At 48.2% G+C, this 16,527-nt stretch overlaps 1 protein-coding gene and 1 long non-coding RNA gene across 2 annotated transcripts in view; both read left to right on the forward strand.

The window, feature by feature from the left end:
• The window catches only part of IRSp53 (Insulin receptor substrate 53 kDa), a 347,305-nt gene that overhangs the window by 33,271 nt on the left and 297,507 nt on the right, over positions 1-16,527 (forward strand). The window lies entirely within an intron of this gene.
• LOC119182885 (uncharacterized) lies at positions 12,814-13,796 on the forward strand. Its single transcript, XR_012884818.1, has 2 exons — positions 12,814-12,953; positions 13,720-13,796. It is a non-coding gene; the product is annotated as an uncharacterized LOC119182885 (long non-coding RNA).

A 16,527-nucleotide genomic window follows, 5' to 3' on the forward strand; every position in this document is an offset into this window, starting at 1 on the left:
TAGTTACGATGCCGGCCTTTATATCGCCAGCACACAGATTAGAATTCCACCTCGTCAAGAAATTTTCTCCACGAATAATTTCTGTTTCTTTCTGTGCTCGTTCTCGCACCATTGAGAGTTATTCCATCCTACATGCCGGAAAAATTGGCGCACCTGTTCTGCGAACGAAGCAGATGAAGAAGCCGATGAAGAGGAAGATAAGCGCGTACCGGTTCAAGATGATGATACCTTCCTGTACGAGCATTAGGACCAAGTTTCACCGTGAAACGTGCTTATGGTACGAAAGGCGACCTGTTAACTCGACTGTCTTTGGCAGGTGAAAAAACAGGCGCGCCGTAATCGTGCGAGTGAGGATAGTTCTAGCGCGAGAACAGAACGACGACACAGAGACAAGAAAAACACGAAGGACACGAGCGCTAATATCGTCATATCGTACCAACTAGCCCAAGCTGCCACACTTCTACGTGCGAGCGAAGTCTACATTCTCAAAGACGATAGTCTCTCTTGGGACACTTGACCACAGAAACTTTGGTCTGTATGTCAATCAGTCTATCACGTGACTCGGCCACCTTATCAAACTTCACGTATACTTGTAGGACGCCCAGCCACCTTGAACTGCTGGCTGCGTTCACACTTAGAAACATTGTAAATAATCAATTATTTCGCATAACTGAGGCGCAAAATCAATACATAAGTATTAGGTGGTGTGTTCCTTTACTGGAAGATGCCTAGATACGTTATTCTAAAAACCCTAGTGATTCTTAGGCTCCGCTGAAAATGCGATGCTATGCACAAAAGAAGGCCGGTGGAAGACTATTGTGTTTCGACGACGTTTGCAGTGAAGCACGCAGGGACGTGGCCATTTCTTTGAGGGGGGGGGGGGTTAAGCGAGTGTACACGTCATAGCAAAGTTCTCCAGAACAACGTACTTGCTTCGAGAACACTCCGGCTTTGTCGACGTAGAACTGCCCGTACGCCACATCGGTGCAGATGTGGTAGAGGTCGTCAAGGACAGAGGCAGCGTCGGGTCCGGCCTTGTACAGGCACAACAGGCGGCGACGGCGGATGACCGGTAGCTTCAAGGTGCTCTGCTTTCAAGGCATTCACACGCGATCTCGTTAAGGCGAAATGCTTGGATGCCTAATGAAACGCGAAATGCGACCGTCGGCCGTATCGACGTCAGTGCTGTGCAAAATCATCAGTGACAACACTACTGTACGGTACATCAGAATGTCACACGATATTTTCTCCAAACAGAAAGCTGCAGTGTATGAAACGACAATTGTGTGCAGACAAGCGGCATCACGATTTTTCAACGTCAACGATATTGAGATGAACTAGCCATTCTATCCTAAAAACGTAACTACAAAAAGGTTGATAGATCCGCATTGGTGAATATTTGTTCTGAAAGGGCATTAGAACCAACTGGTGAGGCGTGTCGCCACGGTAGTACAACCCTTACGGTGTTTGACTGTGGACCCGCAGGTTGCGAGTTCGACCCCTGCCGCGGTGGTCTCATTTGAGATGGACACAATATGCTAGAAGCCTGTGTACTTACACTTAGGGGCATGTTCAAGTACTCCAGGTCGTCGAACTTTCTTGAAGCCTCCACTGCAGCATGACTCGTTACAGGAGCGTAGCCAGAAATTTTTTTTTTCGGGGGAGGAGGGCTCAGCCATACTTTATGCAAATTCGAGGGTGCGTTAGTATGTGCGCACCCGTTTATACCGAAGAAAAATTGAAAAAAAATCGTGAGGGGGGAGGAGTTTGATCACCCCTGGTTAGGCCAATTCCCCATGACCACACGGTGGTTTGGTACGTATAGAACGGTAAAAAGTTATTGCATAAAAAAGATGTGTAATACTTCTGTGTTACATGAGTATAACTGTTATTTAACACAACAGTCTAGAGCACTCGGAACACTCGCCTTCGATGCGCTTGCAGGGCCGTCTCCGTCGGCTAGCGTTAATGACGTGCCGATGACGTATTGACGACGACGGACGCAATTGGACGCTTGCTCGCGGGGCAACTTGTACGCGAGAGCTGGTTCGACGGTATCGACCACGTCATCGGCCACGTTGGCGGCCGCTACGCCGGCGCCGCGCGCGTACTGCTTGAGTATGGCGAGCGCGGGAAGTACGAGGATCACGATCACAGCGCTCAGCACGAACATGCACGACTGCAGGCACCTGCGACAGCATCGGAAACAAAATCAATCAATCAATCAATCAATCAATCAATCAATCAATCAATCAATCAATCAATCAATCATTCTGTTATTCAATCAATCAATTGATCAATTGATAATTCAACCAATCAAGCAATCTATCAATCAATTGATCGATTGATAATTCAATCATGCAATCTATCAAGCAATTGATAATTCAATGAATGAATGAATCAATCAATCAATCATTCAATCAATCAATTTATTACTCAATCATTCTGTAGTGAACAAGACGACGTTTGGTTGGCTGGGTACTCAGACTGGTTCCGCCATTACCGCTTGACGTGTCGTGACCGCTCTCCTGTTTTATAAAAGAGTGCCACTCTAAAACGCCTCATTTTAATTTGTGGAGGTGCTGGGTAAAGCCTAATCCTGGAATTGCGAAACCGTACGTTGCTTCCAGTTGCTACAATGTCCACGGACGACGATCAGCAGGCGGCCGCCTCGGCTCCAACTACTGCAGCTCCTGTCTGTCTCGGCTCCTTTCGGCAACGCGATCCGCCTACCTTCAGTGGAACCGATGACAAAGACGTGGAAGACTGGCTCGACGAATATGACCGGGTGAGCAAGCACAACAAGTGGGACGATGCGCACAAGCTTACTGTCGTCCAGTTTTATTTGAGTGACGTCGCCAGTCTGTGGTACCCTAATCACGAGAGAGACCTCCCCACCTGGTCGGCCTTCCGAACGGCGTTCGCGGACTTGTTTGGCCGTCCAGCGCTTCGAAAACTACGGGCTGAACAGCGCTTGCGTACTAGGGCTCAGCAGAATGGTGAGAATTACACCAGTTATATCGAAGATGTGGTCGACCTTTGCCGGCGTGTGAACTCGGCCATGACAGAAGCCGAGAAGATCAAACACATCTTGAAAGGCGTGACTGACGACGCATTTCAGATGCTTGTCGCCAAAAGCCCGCAAACGGTAGCGGAAGTGATCCAACTTTGTCAGAGCTATGGTGAGCTCTGGAAACAGCGTGACACCACTCGTCGTGCCAGCGCGCCATGTGCAACAATCTCCGCGTTAACGTCGGCTGGCACTGCTATAGACCACACCAATTTGATTCTCGAGATCAAGCAGTTTGTACGAGAGGAGGTCGCACGCCAGTTGTCCCTCGTGCCTTATACATCCGAAGGTGCCCCATCTACTTTAGCGACATCAATACAGCGGGTATTCCAGGAGCAAGTGTCCGAGGCGCTACCAAGAGCTTACGCACCACCTGTGGCTGCTCCATTGACCTATGCTGAAGCACTGAACGGAACTCGACGTCCGCCTGTCGCGAACGGCCACGTTTCTTTGTCGCGAACGCCTACGTCCACGCGCCCCTTTGTCGTACCGACTGAGCCTATGTACCAGGCTGCCCGTCCTTTCTCCCGACCACCACCTCCGCGCTTTCAGAACCCTTGGCGCACTCAAGACAACCGCCCCATATGCTTCGCCTGTGGGATTCCGGGTCACGTGGCACGATTTTGTCGACGGCGGGAGTTTTTCCTGCGTGACGACGTCATGCCCAACAATTATAATTTCCCACAACGACCAGAGCCTGCTGTATCTGGCGAGACTGCGACCATGGACACATTTTCACCTCGCCGGAACTTCAACAGACACCGGTCGCCTTCACCTCAACGCCGTTCCCTTTCCCCTATGCTACGTCGACGTCGCCCTGTCCCTGAGGAAAACTAGGAGCCGCACTTCCGGGGGCAAGAACTGCGGATCTTTTGAACTCCACAAGACCTTGTTTTTCCACAAGACCTTGTTGAGGAGTAGCCGGCGCCACGCATTGGCACCAACCTCTCCTTACATACATTTAATAAAAAAAAAAACCTTCTTTTTCGCCGTCCACCGTCGTTGCTGTCTCCGTTGAAGGTATACCTGTTTTTGCATTGGTCGATACTGGCGCCGCAGTGTCTGTAATGACTGAAAAACTTTGCCGTCGACTAAAAAAAGTCACAATGCCTCTTCACGAGTTCGTTTTGAGCACTGCGAGCGAGCAACAAATTCGCCCTTTTGATGCATGCACAGCACGTGTCGCTATTGCTGACGATATTTATGTCGTCGAGTTTGTAGTGCTCCCGCAGTGTTCTCATGACATTATATTAGGCTGGGACTTCCTCTGCTCTCATCATGCCGTCATCGACTGTGCTCGCGCCCAAGTGGAGTTCGCGCCGTTATGCGACGCTGCTTCACTTGACTCGTCCCTTTCACCTGCAAAAGTTTTCGTTGCCGCCGACACTTCGATACCCCTGTTCTCGTCCGCCCTAGTTCCGCTTTCCTGTGACGTCTCTAGTGGCTCAACTGTTCTTTTTACGCCTTCTGAAACCGCTGTTCGCCGCAAGTGCTTCCTGATTCCTTTCGCCGTTCTGAATGTTCACGATGCATCAAGTGCAATTTATGTATCAAATCCGTTTCCCTCGCCTTCCAAGTTACTGTGCGGAGAGTGCTTGGGCTTTGCCGATGACATTGATCCCTCGAGTGCACGCGTAGTTCCTGACCACTCGCCTACGCTACCTATTGACGCTGTTGATTGCTGCGCGTCATCCTCCTCCCCATCATTCACCGACGCAATTTCGCGCTGCATCGACACCAACCTTACGGCCCAGTAGCGCACCGACATCATCGCCCTCCTCGAGTGCTTCCGCGCCAGCTTCGACCACCAGCAACTGACTTTGGGCCGTGCTTCCACAGTATCTCACGAAATCGACACTGGCCTTCACGCTCCTTTACGCCAGCGTCCGTATCGGGTATCGGCATCTGAGCGTCGCATAATCGCAGAACAAGTTGACGACATGTTGAAGCGAGGTGTTATTGAGCCCTCTAACAGCCCGTGGGCATCCCCGGTTGTTCTAGTCAAGAAAAAGGATGGCTCAATAAGATTCTGCGTCGACTACCGCCGGTTGAATAAGATCACGCGCAAAGATGTTTACCCGCTACCTCGCATAGACGATGCCCTTGACTGCTTACAAGGCGCGGAGTTCTTCTCGTCACTAGATCTGCGCTCAGGCTATTGGCAGGTTTCCATGGCTGAGGCTGATCGCTCCAAGACGGCTTTTGTTACCCCTGATGGCTTATACAAATTTAACGTCATGCCATTCGGGCTCTGCAATGCGCCTGCCACTTTCGAGCGCATGATAGACAACATCCTCCGTGGCCTGAAATGAAAGACATGTCTGTGTTATTTAGACGATGTCGTGATATTTTCAAGCGACTTTTCAACGCATCTTGAGCGGCTCGAGACAGTGCTTACTTGCCTCACCTCCACCGGTCTACAGCTCAACTTGAAGAAGTGCTGCTTCGGCGCTCGAAAACTCCTAATTTTGGGCCATGTTGTTTCTAGAGATGGAATTCTTCCGGATCCGACGAAACTACGTGCCGTTGCCGAATTTCCGAAGCCGAAGACCTTGAAAGAACTTCGCAGCTTCCTCGGTTTATGTTCATATTTTCATCGTTTTATTCGCAACTTCGCCTCCATCATATCGCCCTTGACTGACCTTCTTGCCGGCAACAACGACCTTTCTAGTTGGTCGTCAGCTTGTGATGATGGATTTGCCACACTCCGCCACCTTCTTACGTCACCTCCTATACCGCGACATTTTGATCCTCTTGCCCCGACAGAAATACACACGGATGCTAGCCGAGTTGGCCTCGGTGCTGCGCTCGCCCAGCGTAAACCTGGATTTGATGAGTACGTCGTCTCTTACGCCAGCCGTGCACTCACGAAAGCAGAAGCCAACTATTCAGTCACCGAAAAAGAGTGTCTAGCCATCATATGGGCCATAGGCAAGTTTCGACCCTATCTTTACGGGCGCCCATTCAGCGTGGTTACAGATCATCACGCATTATGTTGGCTCTCCTCGTTAAAAGATCCCACCAGCCGGCTCGACCGTTGGGCGCTTCGGCTAAAAGAGTACGAAATTCACGTCGTTTACCGATCTGGCTGAAAACATTCCGACGCAGACGCTTTGTCCCGATCACCTCTACGATCAGGCAGGCGTCAATGTTTACCAGATGCGTAATGACATGTAGTGACAAGTCACCGTCTTCGCCTGCCCCCGACGTATCTGCACTTAGTGTCAGCGACATGCTACAGGAGCAACGAAAATATCCTTGGATCGCTTCACTTATCAACTTGTTGAGTCGAGCTCCCTCGCAAAATATCCCTAGAGGTATGCGCCGTCAAATACAGCACTTCGTTATCAGAGATGGTTTGTTATACAGACGGAATTATCTCTCCGAAGGACGCCAATGGCTCCTAGTCATTCCCAGTCGTCTCCGCTCAGACATATGCGCCCCCTTTCACGCTGACCCTCAATGCGCCCATGCTGGAGTGTTAAAAACCTACACCCGCCTGTCCCACCGCTACTACTGGCGTGGCATGTATCGCTTCGTTCGTCGCTACGTACGTTCCTGTCTCGCTTGCCAACGCCGGAAGAATCCCACTCCAAGTTCTCCAGCTCCACTACAACCCTTACCTTGTCCTGCCCGACCGTTTGACCGTGTTGGTATCGATCTCTATGGACCTCTTCCGATTACACCGGCTGGAAATCGCTGGGTAATCGTCGCTATCGATCACCTTACGCGCTACGCAGAAACTTCACCACTCTCTTCTGCGTCAGCCAGTGACGTCGGTCGTTTGATATTGCATCAGATCATTTTACGTCATGGTGCACCATGTGAACTCCTGAGTGACCGAGGGCGTGTGTTTTTGTCGGGCGCCGTCGAATCGCTTCTCAAGGAATGCCAAGTCATTCATCACACCACCACCGCGTATCATCCTCAAACTAATGGCATTACAGAACGATTCAACCGTACATAAGGAGATATGCTGTCAATGTACGTCGCAAACGATCACACCAACTGGGACAGTATTCTCCCTTTTGTAACATACGCGCATAATACTGCTGTCCAGACAACCACTGGTTTCTCTCCATACTTCCTCCTTTATGGTCGCGAGCCCTCTTGCACGCTAGACACCATCCTTCCTTACCACCCGGATGTTGCTGAGTCGACGACGATGTCACAAGCTGCTAGATACGCGGAAGAGTGTCGTCAGCTTGCCCGCTCCTTCACAAGTGCTGAACAGCAACGCCAGAAACACCACCGCGACAGCCCTACGCCTCCGGCTTCTTATGCATCAGGTGACCTTGTCAGGCTTCGCATCCCTTCAACCAGCCCTGGTCTCTCAGCGAAACTGACGTACAAGTATGACGGCCCTTACCGTGTGGTTAAGCAAACTTCACCCGTCAATTACATCGTCGAGCCGCTAGAGCAGCCCCATGATCAACGACGCCGTGGACGTGAGACCATCCACATAGACCGCCTAAAACCGTATTATGATCCCTATATTCTTTCCTGCCCATGAGTCGCCAGGATGGCTCTTTTCCGGAGGGGAGGAAAATGTAGCGAACAAGATGAGTGCTACTCAGAAAGGCAGGGGGTATGACTCAGTCGGTGAAGAAGACGACGTTTGGTTGGCTGGGTACTCAGACTGGTTCCGCCATTACCGCTTGACGTGTCGTGACCGCTCTCCTGTTTTATAAAAGAGTGCCACTCTAAAACGCCTCATTTTAATTCAAACAAACATTAATTCATTCTGTCAATCAATCAAATGATCAATTGATAATTCAATCAATCAAGCAATCTATCAATCATTTGATCAATTGATAATTCAATCAATTAAGCAATCTATCTATCAATCAATTGATCTATTGATAATTCAATCAAGCAATCTATCAAGCAACCGATAATTCAATGAATGAATGAATCAATCAATTTATTACTCAATCATTCAAACAATCATTCATTCATTCTGTCATTCAATCAATCGATCAATTGATAATTCAATCAATCAAGCAATCTATCAATCAATTGATCAATTGATAATTCAATCAATCAAGCAATCTATCAATCAATTGATCGATTGATAATTCATTCAATCAAACAATCTATCAACCAATCGATAATTCAATCAATCAACCAATAATTCAATCAATCTATCTATCTATCAATCAATCAGCCAACAGACTAAGGAATGGTCAAACTGAAGCGCCATGCTGATTCGATGACGCCACCGCACTCGACTTGTTTTTTTTGTCATGTTTTTTTAAGTATGCAAGCCCAGAAACAGTTTTCTGGCGTACATATGTCGTAGAAAACTGCAAAAAAAGCTTTACAACCATCCAATGAAAAGGAAAAAACAAAATCAAGCTCCGCCGCAGTGCGGTAATGTTGCGCGGTGAACCATACTAAAAAAAAAAAAAAGTCAGGAGCAACTATTGTGACGGGATTTTTTAGTGCGCCTACAAAGTGGTAGGATTTTTATTTTTCAAGGAGGTTGGGTTTCGAGACCCACCCGAAATCGCATCGCAGACACCCGTTCGAGAACCACTGATACAGAATTGCAAGCGGTCACTTCAGACTCACGTGTTCACCCGGACTGACGGCCGGCGTCCAGCGGCACGTGGTCTGGCCTGTCTCCCTGCAGGGGACAGCAGTCCGACTACCGGCAGTGGTGTCACGTGGGCTACGCTACGGTGTTCCGAAGCCGCAGTGTCCGTGGTCCGCGATGCGCTTGCCGCCTCGTCTGCTGCTGCGACGGGCGAAGGCGTGTTCCAGTAGCTTCAGTGTTGCCTTACCAGGAAAATAGTGGCTGTTTCTACTGGTACGTGGCTAACTATCCGGAGGCTTATAGGCCTCGGGTTGTAGCTTCTGCGCCTGCGCGGGAATAAATGGTGCAAGCGTACCCGGATGCGTCAATAAATCGGTTTGTAAGTGCAGCGGCTGTTCGTGGGTGAGTGTGTCTCTTTCATCGTCCTTTTCTTGAGTTTTTCGTGGGTGTTTCTTGCCTCTAAGCAAGAAGCGTCCCGCCCGACTTTTCGCGCCTCTCGAGTATTATGATGCGCGAAGTACTTGTATAACCGAACTTAAAATTCGGAAAGATGGCGCAGAGTTGACGGGGATTTTGTGCGCAAGAAACACACATTCATAAGAATGAGCGCCTGTCCTGTCCTCTCGTTGTTACCCTGCCCCTTCCCTTATCAGCACCACCTGGCCGAAGCCACCTAGGTGATTGAAATGCTCGGCCTTTATAGTTTGTGGCATAAAATAAGTCATCATCATCATCATCATCGTCGTCGTCGTCATCATCATCATCATCTTCATCATCATCAACAACAACGACGACAACAACAACAACAACAACAACTTGCTACTACTATTGCTACTACTACTTCCTACTACTATTGCTGCTACTATTGCTACTACTACTTGTGAATGTCTGTTTTTTGTGATCGAAATTCCCGTCTACTTGCACAACAACAGGCCACCAGTACCACAGCAATTCGTCGAGCTGAGCGTGGCCTCTTGACAAAAATTACGCCGGTTCCACCCACTGTGCACGAATCCGTACAAACAATGGAGCTGCGATTCCATTGTGTTCCCCTAGTGATTTTCTGCGATGTTTTGTGTGCGTGTCTGTGATTACACGTTTTGTAGAGATGGGCGGGAAAGGACGCGTGGGAGCCTTTGCCACAGCCAACCCTTGCTAGTGTGACCTACGAACCCTCGAGCAGCTATTTGACAGTGTACTGTGGTGTTATCGACTTTGCCCACGGCCGAAGCTATTATTCTATCTGTGGATGTATCTTGGGACAGCATCGTCACACATGACGTGGGCCGCTCATCTGTCTCCACGCCCTGCCCTAGACCAAGCTCCGCAATTGAAGAGTCACAGTTTCGCCACCAGGGCGAAGTAGTGAATGCGAAAGCTACGAATTCGAAAGTCTCTCGAATAACTGCTATAAGCTAACTCTTCTTGGGACATGGCTGTTGCGGCGAGCAAAGTGACTTTCGTGTGGACTATAGCTTCAACGCAAACTTTGAGAAAAGAGAACAGCACATGCAAATCTCTATGCTATCTGTTGAATACCCATCTAGAGGTAAGCACACACAAGCACAGGTGACCACGCGTAGAAGTTGCACTTGCTACCAATAACACCCAGCCCGCCCGCTACCCGCCAGAACCATTTTGGGGCAGTGAACTGCTGGTTTTTCTTTCCTTGCTGGGGTCAAAGGAGACAGAGGTTGGGAGGCTAGCCCCGGCAGATCCGGTGAGGCCCCCTTCCTCCGGCACCCGCCGGACCTTGGGTCTTGGCGGCTTCTACAGCCAGCTGGGCTGCCCTGAGTTGGTCATCAGGAAACGCGCTGATCAGCACACTGTACCACTGCTCTGGTGTGGTTATCCTGAATATTAGATTGGTGCTGTAGAGACGAAGTACTTTTGCCTTACTAGTGCATTGGAGAAGACTTCACCAAGCTTGCGCAATAAATACCTGCTGGAAATGAGTGCTGTGGAATCGAGCAAGGTGGCGAAGAATTCAGAAACGAAAATTTTCTGTCACCCTTTCGCAGCGCGTTCGAACGTTCGCAGCGAAGAATTCAGAAATTGAAATTGTCAGTCACCCGTTCGCGGCACGAAGCCGAAACGCAGCACGTAACCACGATGGATTTCCTCATGGCTGAAATTCTCAAGGGGTCATGACACGGTCATCCCACAATATGTGGTTTTCAGCAAAATACAGATGTAGGTGGTGTATTGGGGCTGCCTATATATGAATGATGGACCGTAGAAAAAAATTTCCGTGCAAAATAAGCCATGGGAATCACCGGCTATAGATATAGTGCGAGATCATTGACAACTGGGCTTGTCTTTTTTTCGTGTTCGTCTGTGGAGCGCTGTTCTCTCCCAGTCGTCTTTTAACCACTTCATGATATTAGTTCTTTTCGAACTCGGGTACGCGTGTGCATTGGTTACAACGGGTATATCTAAATTCCCGGCGTGGGTAATCTGTTGACCATTACACCTGTGTCCTTCGTAGCGTCCATCTACCATAAGCGCATCGCCAACCCAACATGAACGTATACTAGCCCCTTTCATCGCATTGCACTTTAAGAAAGTTTCACCTTCGCGTGTGCGCTTCTTGGCGGTCGTGGTAGACAGGCTCTCAGCGGAACCCGCAGGCTCTTTCGCATGCTGCAACAAGTCGGCGGTCGCGCCGGCGACCGAGGCCTGCGTTGCATCGCCTTCGACGGCGCATTGGCGCATCTCCATCATCGTCGTGTTCCGGGCGATGTCCCGGTGCACGACCTTTTTCGCGGCCTCAGCATTGGGGTGACGCTCGGTTGCTCGATCGGACGGGCCCTTCTGGAGATCGGGTACAAGTGAGAAACGCAGGATGATTGAACCGTAGAATTTCCTAAACTTAACTAGAAGGGACCATGGCGCCACGATTGTTCAGCGACCATGGGAGTGATGGGTAATGCACAAGTTTGCCCAGTCTTCGTGCTCGCAGGCTTCAAACACACTCGTTCAATTTTTTTTTTGAGTTTGGGTTTCGTTTCGCCTAAAAGAAGATTCTATTATGAACTTCGTGTGCCGACTTGAATAGGTTAGTCTAAAAAGGCCAAGGTGGTAAAGCGGGACTGCTGAACGTTCGCTATAAGCTACGTTTTGCATCAAAGTGAATTCAGGCTCCAAGAAGCTAAACAGGGCCAGAAGAACGGCGATTAGACAAATCCATGTAGTACGCAATATTCCCATGATGGGTGAAGCACCATGTATTGCAGCTTCGATAGACACCGGCACCAGTGTTCCCTCTATTACGTATAGGAAATTCTATGAGCTAACTTGCGCCAACTACACTGTCAAGCGCATGTGTGCAGCACTTTAAAGGCCCGGTATGTCATTCATACACTGTCTTAAAGAAGTCTAAATGTGCCGGCTTCTTTTTTTTGTTAGACACATTATTAAGTGTGAATACACTTTATAAGCGACCCCAAACCATCCACCGCCGTCGGCGGCGTCCGCAGTCTTCTCTCTATCTTTAAAAGAAAGAGGACTTGGCGGGCCGCAGCGCGACGCTCTACCGAATAAGCCACGGACGCGACGCTGATATCGGTGTCAGTAACCAACACCACCTAGAAGACTTAAGGCCCCCTCGCCGCCTCCTCGCCCAAGCGCCTACGTCACCAAGCTCAGATCATCGCTCGGATGGCTGGGGCAACGCCACCTGTTGGCTGGGACCGACGGCGCGACAGCCCAGTCAGCCCAACACCACCTAGTGGTCAGCCTCGCCAACGTCTGCGTCACGTGAACAAGCAGGCTGACAAGTCCGGACAAGAACAGCTACAGATGGCTCGTAGTGACATCCGCAGTGACTGACTAGAACCAAAATAACTCATTCTTTTTTTAGTTTTTGCAGTGATTCGGGCTCAAACATTGCCAAAAGTTGCAGAATTTAACTACTCTGTTTCAATTAGCCAACTGTATTCTGAAAAAATGGCACGCCGAATTGGTAAAACATTATTAAGCAGCCGCATTACCATGCGTCTCCGTCGAATTTCGTTTCACCTATGCTGACCACAATGATCCAAGTTGCTCGTTGGAGCAGTTGGGGTCGTCCTCTCGCTTGCATTCGGATGTCGTTGGTTGGCTTGCGCGCGTGCATGTGCTTTGTTTACTCCTGCAAGATGTATATTTCCGATTCCTCGCTGTGGTTGTGCGTGTGAACGAAGTGCAGAAATGCCCGGCTGCTGTAGCGCTCCGAACTGCAGGTCGAACTACGCAGGACAGCCAAACGTGCGCGTGCACGTGTTTCCAAACGACCCGGTGCGGCGGGCGGCATGGACAAGAGCGGTTCCCCGAAAGGATTTTGCGCCTACAAAGAACACAGTGGTAAGATACGGCTTATAATTCGATACAGTGCTTGTCATTAGAGAGTGTCTCCGCAAACTGCTTTGCATTAGCGTTATACCGGGTACCATGGCCCTAAACGTGGAATGTTAAATATGTGTGGTCATCTAGCGGGGTCAAGATGAACCAGGCAAGCTTAGCATTGTTTTTGCAGCAATCTACTGCATTCCATTTCCCTAACGGGTAAATTCGCGGCGGCCGCCTATTATCGATTGAGCTGACCTTTATATCTTTTTCCTGAAGGAAACCACGCGAAAACAAACAAACGTGTCTATAATTGTGGTTGCACGAAGCGTCGCAAGATGTCCAAGGTATACCGTAATAATAATTATAGGGAAAAATAACGACTTTCTCCCATAAGGGGCAGACTGGGCTGTGAATTTACGTTTCTGCCATAATCGATTTAATTGAAGTAGATTTAAAAGGCATGAGGACAACTTAAAGAGAGGGAAAAAAATGAAAAGTTCTTAATTTTTTTTATGAGCCTGGTGGCGCACATGTCACCGCCCCGTTACACAGGGGACGCTCATAGCATCCATCCACCATGGAGAAGCTAAAAAAACTTTTACGCAATGCGCGTTTTAGCGGCTGAGCGTATCGATCACCAGCCTAATCGGCCTGGCTGAATGGTCGGAGCCTGAAACGTGCTCATATTTTGGTTTCATCAAAAGTCGAAAAGAACCGTCTCGCTTTCGACAGTGTATAAAACGTGGTCCCACATAATCCTTTTTTTTTTTTGTCTTTTCAGCTCTGCGAGAAGCATTTCGTGTCCAGCGACTACGTGAAAACGTCAAAGTACACTGATGTGAAGACGGGGAAGACTATTGAAGTGCCACTGAAAGTCTTCCGGCTGAAGCCTGATGCGGTACCAAGTGTGTTCCCGAATTGTCCTCAATACCTCTCTCGTCAAAATGCGTGTACTCGGGAGGCACCAGAGGAGAAACGAAAACGTTTTGAGGACGAATCACTCCGCATTGCCATTGAAAAATCTCTGGAAGAAAAGCAACAACAAGACAAGCAGAACAAAGTTACAAGCTTTTCAGAATTTCTTCGTGCTCTGCCAAGCTTTAACACCTCACCGTTTTGGTCTGTGGTCAGCATGGACTCAAAGGTTCTATTCCTGGATTTGACTGTTGATCGGGGTGCCTCTGTGCGTTCATCGGTGATAGTTCAAGACAGCATGTGTGTGGAAGTGTACTTTGGTGAAACGCGCGTAGTGGTGCTTGATGGTGTAAGTGTGCCTGCTCAGTTACAGGACTTGCGGCAACTAAGTGACATCCTTCATCATGTTGAGTGTCTGCGCACTCCTCATTCTTCCAACAATTTTCAGTGGGCTCGTCAACTACTTGCGACTGTGATGGCACTGTTGGAGGAGCTCATATGCAATGATCAGCAACATAAGCTTCATGGATGGCCCCTGGAAATTGTGAAGTTTATAAAATCCCAAGTGCAGCTCATCCTTAATAATGCAGCGCGCTACCCGCCAGACCTGTTAGTATTTGCAAGTCTCCTCTACACCATTTCGCCGCATGCATACAGATTCCTTATAGGTTCACTGAAGGTAAAGTTGCCTCATCCTGAAACAATAAGACGTCTCTGCACCACTCAACAAATAAGCCCAGCCATGGAGCAGCAAGACTCTTATTTTTTGTCATATGCTAAAAAGGTTGCTACTACAATGAAAGAACATGAAAAGATAGTAACTTTAATGATGGATGAAATTCACATTCAGTCATACTTTGATTTCAAAGCTGGGTCAATAACAGGTGCAGCAGCCAACACTGCAAGCCCGGCTAAAACAGCATATGTCTTTATGACCCAGAGTCTGCTTTCTAATCACAAAGATGTTGTGCATATTTTGCCAGTCGCTACAATTGATGCAAAATGCTTGCATGATTTTTTGCGAATGCTAGTTTTAAAGCTCGAGCATAATGGGTTTAAAGTGATTGCTATCATCTCTGACAACAATTCTATCAACAGGAAAACAATGTCGTTGTTTTCAAGCCCTCCAAGACTACAGATAGTTTATAAACATCCAGCTGACCAATCGCGACCTTTGTTTTTTGTCGTGGACCCTGTCCACTTATTGAAATGTATCAGAAATAACTGGTTAAATCAGCGCAATGCAGGAAGGTGCATGTATTTCCCAGATCCAAAGAGTACAGAAGCCAAACCCAAGATTTTAACCGCATCGTTCAAGACTTTATGTGAGCTGCATGAGTCTGAACAAAGTGAGCTCTTGAAGATGGCTCCGACATTGTCATTAAAGGCATTAAATCCTTCTAACATGGAGAGACAAGATGTAAAGTTGGCATTGAGAATCTTTAATTCATCAACTGTGGCAGCACTTCACAATAGCAACCTTCAGCACGCTGACAGTACAGCTTTGTACATAAACACGCTGCTAACATGGTGGAATATTGTTAATGTAAAGACACCACGAAAGGGCCAGAGGCTTTCAGATGACCTGCAAAAGCCTATAACCTCAACATCTTGCCTCCAGTTACAGCATTTGGAGAAAACAATGCAGTGGCTAGACTACTGGGAAAGTTTGAAGCACGATGCAGGACATTTGACGAGGGAAACGCACTCAGCTTTCTGTCATACAACACACGCGCTCCACGAGATTACTATTTACTGCCTCAAAGAGCTTGGTATGCAATATGTTTTGCTAGGCAAGTTTCAAACAGATTGTCTCGAGGATCGCTTTGGTCGTTACCGTCAGTTGTCTGGGGCCAACTATCATGTGTCAATTAGACAGATATATGAGTCTGAGACAAAGCTGCGGTTACAGAAAGTGCTCGAGCTGCCAGACGTTGACATGGTGTGCGATATTCCTGTCATTAGTGCCAGCTCACTGCTAAGCCAGTTTGACATCACAGTTAATGACAGTGATATTGAGAACAAAGTGACAAGGCTGCCCGCTGTGACATATGTTGCAGGTTACTGTGCTCACGCAGCTCTAAAGAAACTGTTGTGCCAATCATGCAAAGAAAACCTAGTAATGGATGTTGCAGAGATAGACACTGCTAAAAATGTCCTCATTATGAGCATGACAAGGGGTGGGCTGAAGTTCCCACGTGAACTTGTTATAAATGCTGTGCTTACCATGGAAATAGTGCTCGATAAGCTTAGGAGTCCACGCTTTGCAACTCAGTTCTTTGCTCTTCCTAAACAGAAAGAAGTGTTAGTGGCCCTTGTGTATGACATCCTCAGTGATAATGATGACCTGGATGTTTGTGTTGATGGGCATGCTCCTCAACAGGTCATGCATTACATTTTAAGTGCAGCAGCAAACACCCTCCTAAACAACTTGTGCAAAACGGCTAACGACAAGATGTCTGCCACAAAGGCAAAAACATCAAATGACAAGTTGCCTGCAACAAAGGCAAAGCGAAAACTTGAAACTGTTAAAAATTGAAGTGTCCTTATGCACTTTTGTTTCAACAGTATTCTTTGTAAATGAACTGCTTTTTTATTTATCGTTGTCAAGTGAAATGATCTGCATCCTACCATTTGTGAGAAGGCTGCCAATCTTGTCAATCTTGTTCTTTCT

This window comes from Rhipicephalus microplus, chromosome 7 (assembly GCF_043290135.1).
Source record: "Rhipicephalus microplus isolate Deutch F79 chromosome 7, USDA_Rmic, whole genome shotgun sequence".
Classification (NCBI taxonomy): Eukaryota; Metazoa; Arthropoda; class Arachnida; order Ixodida; family Ixodidae; genus Rhipicephalus; species Rhipicephalus microplus.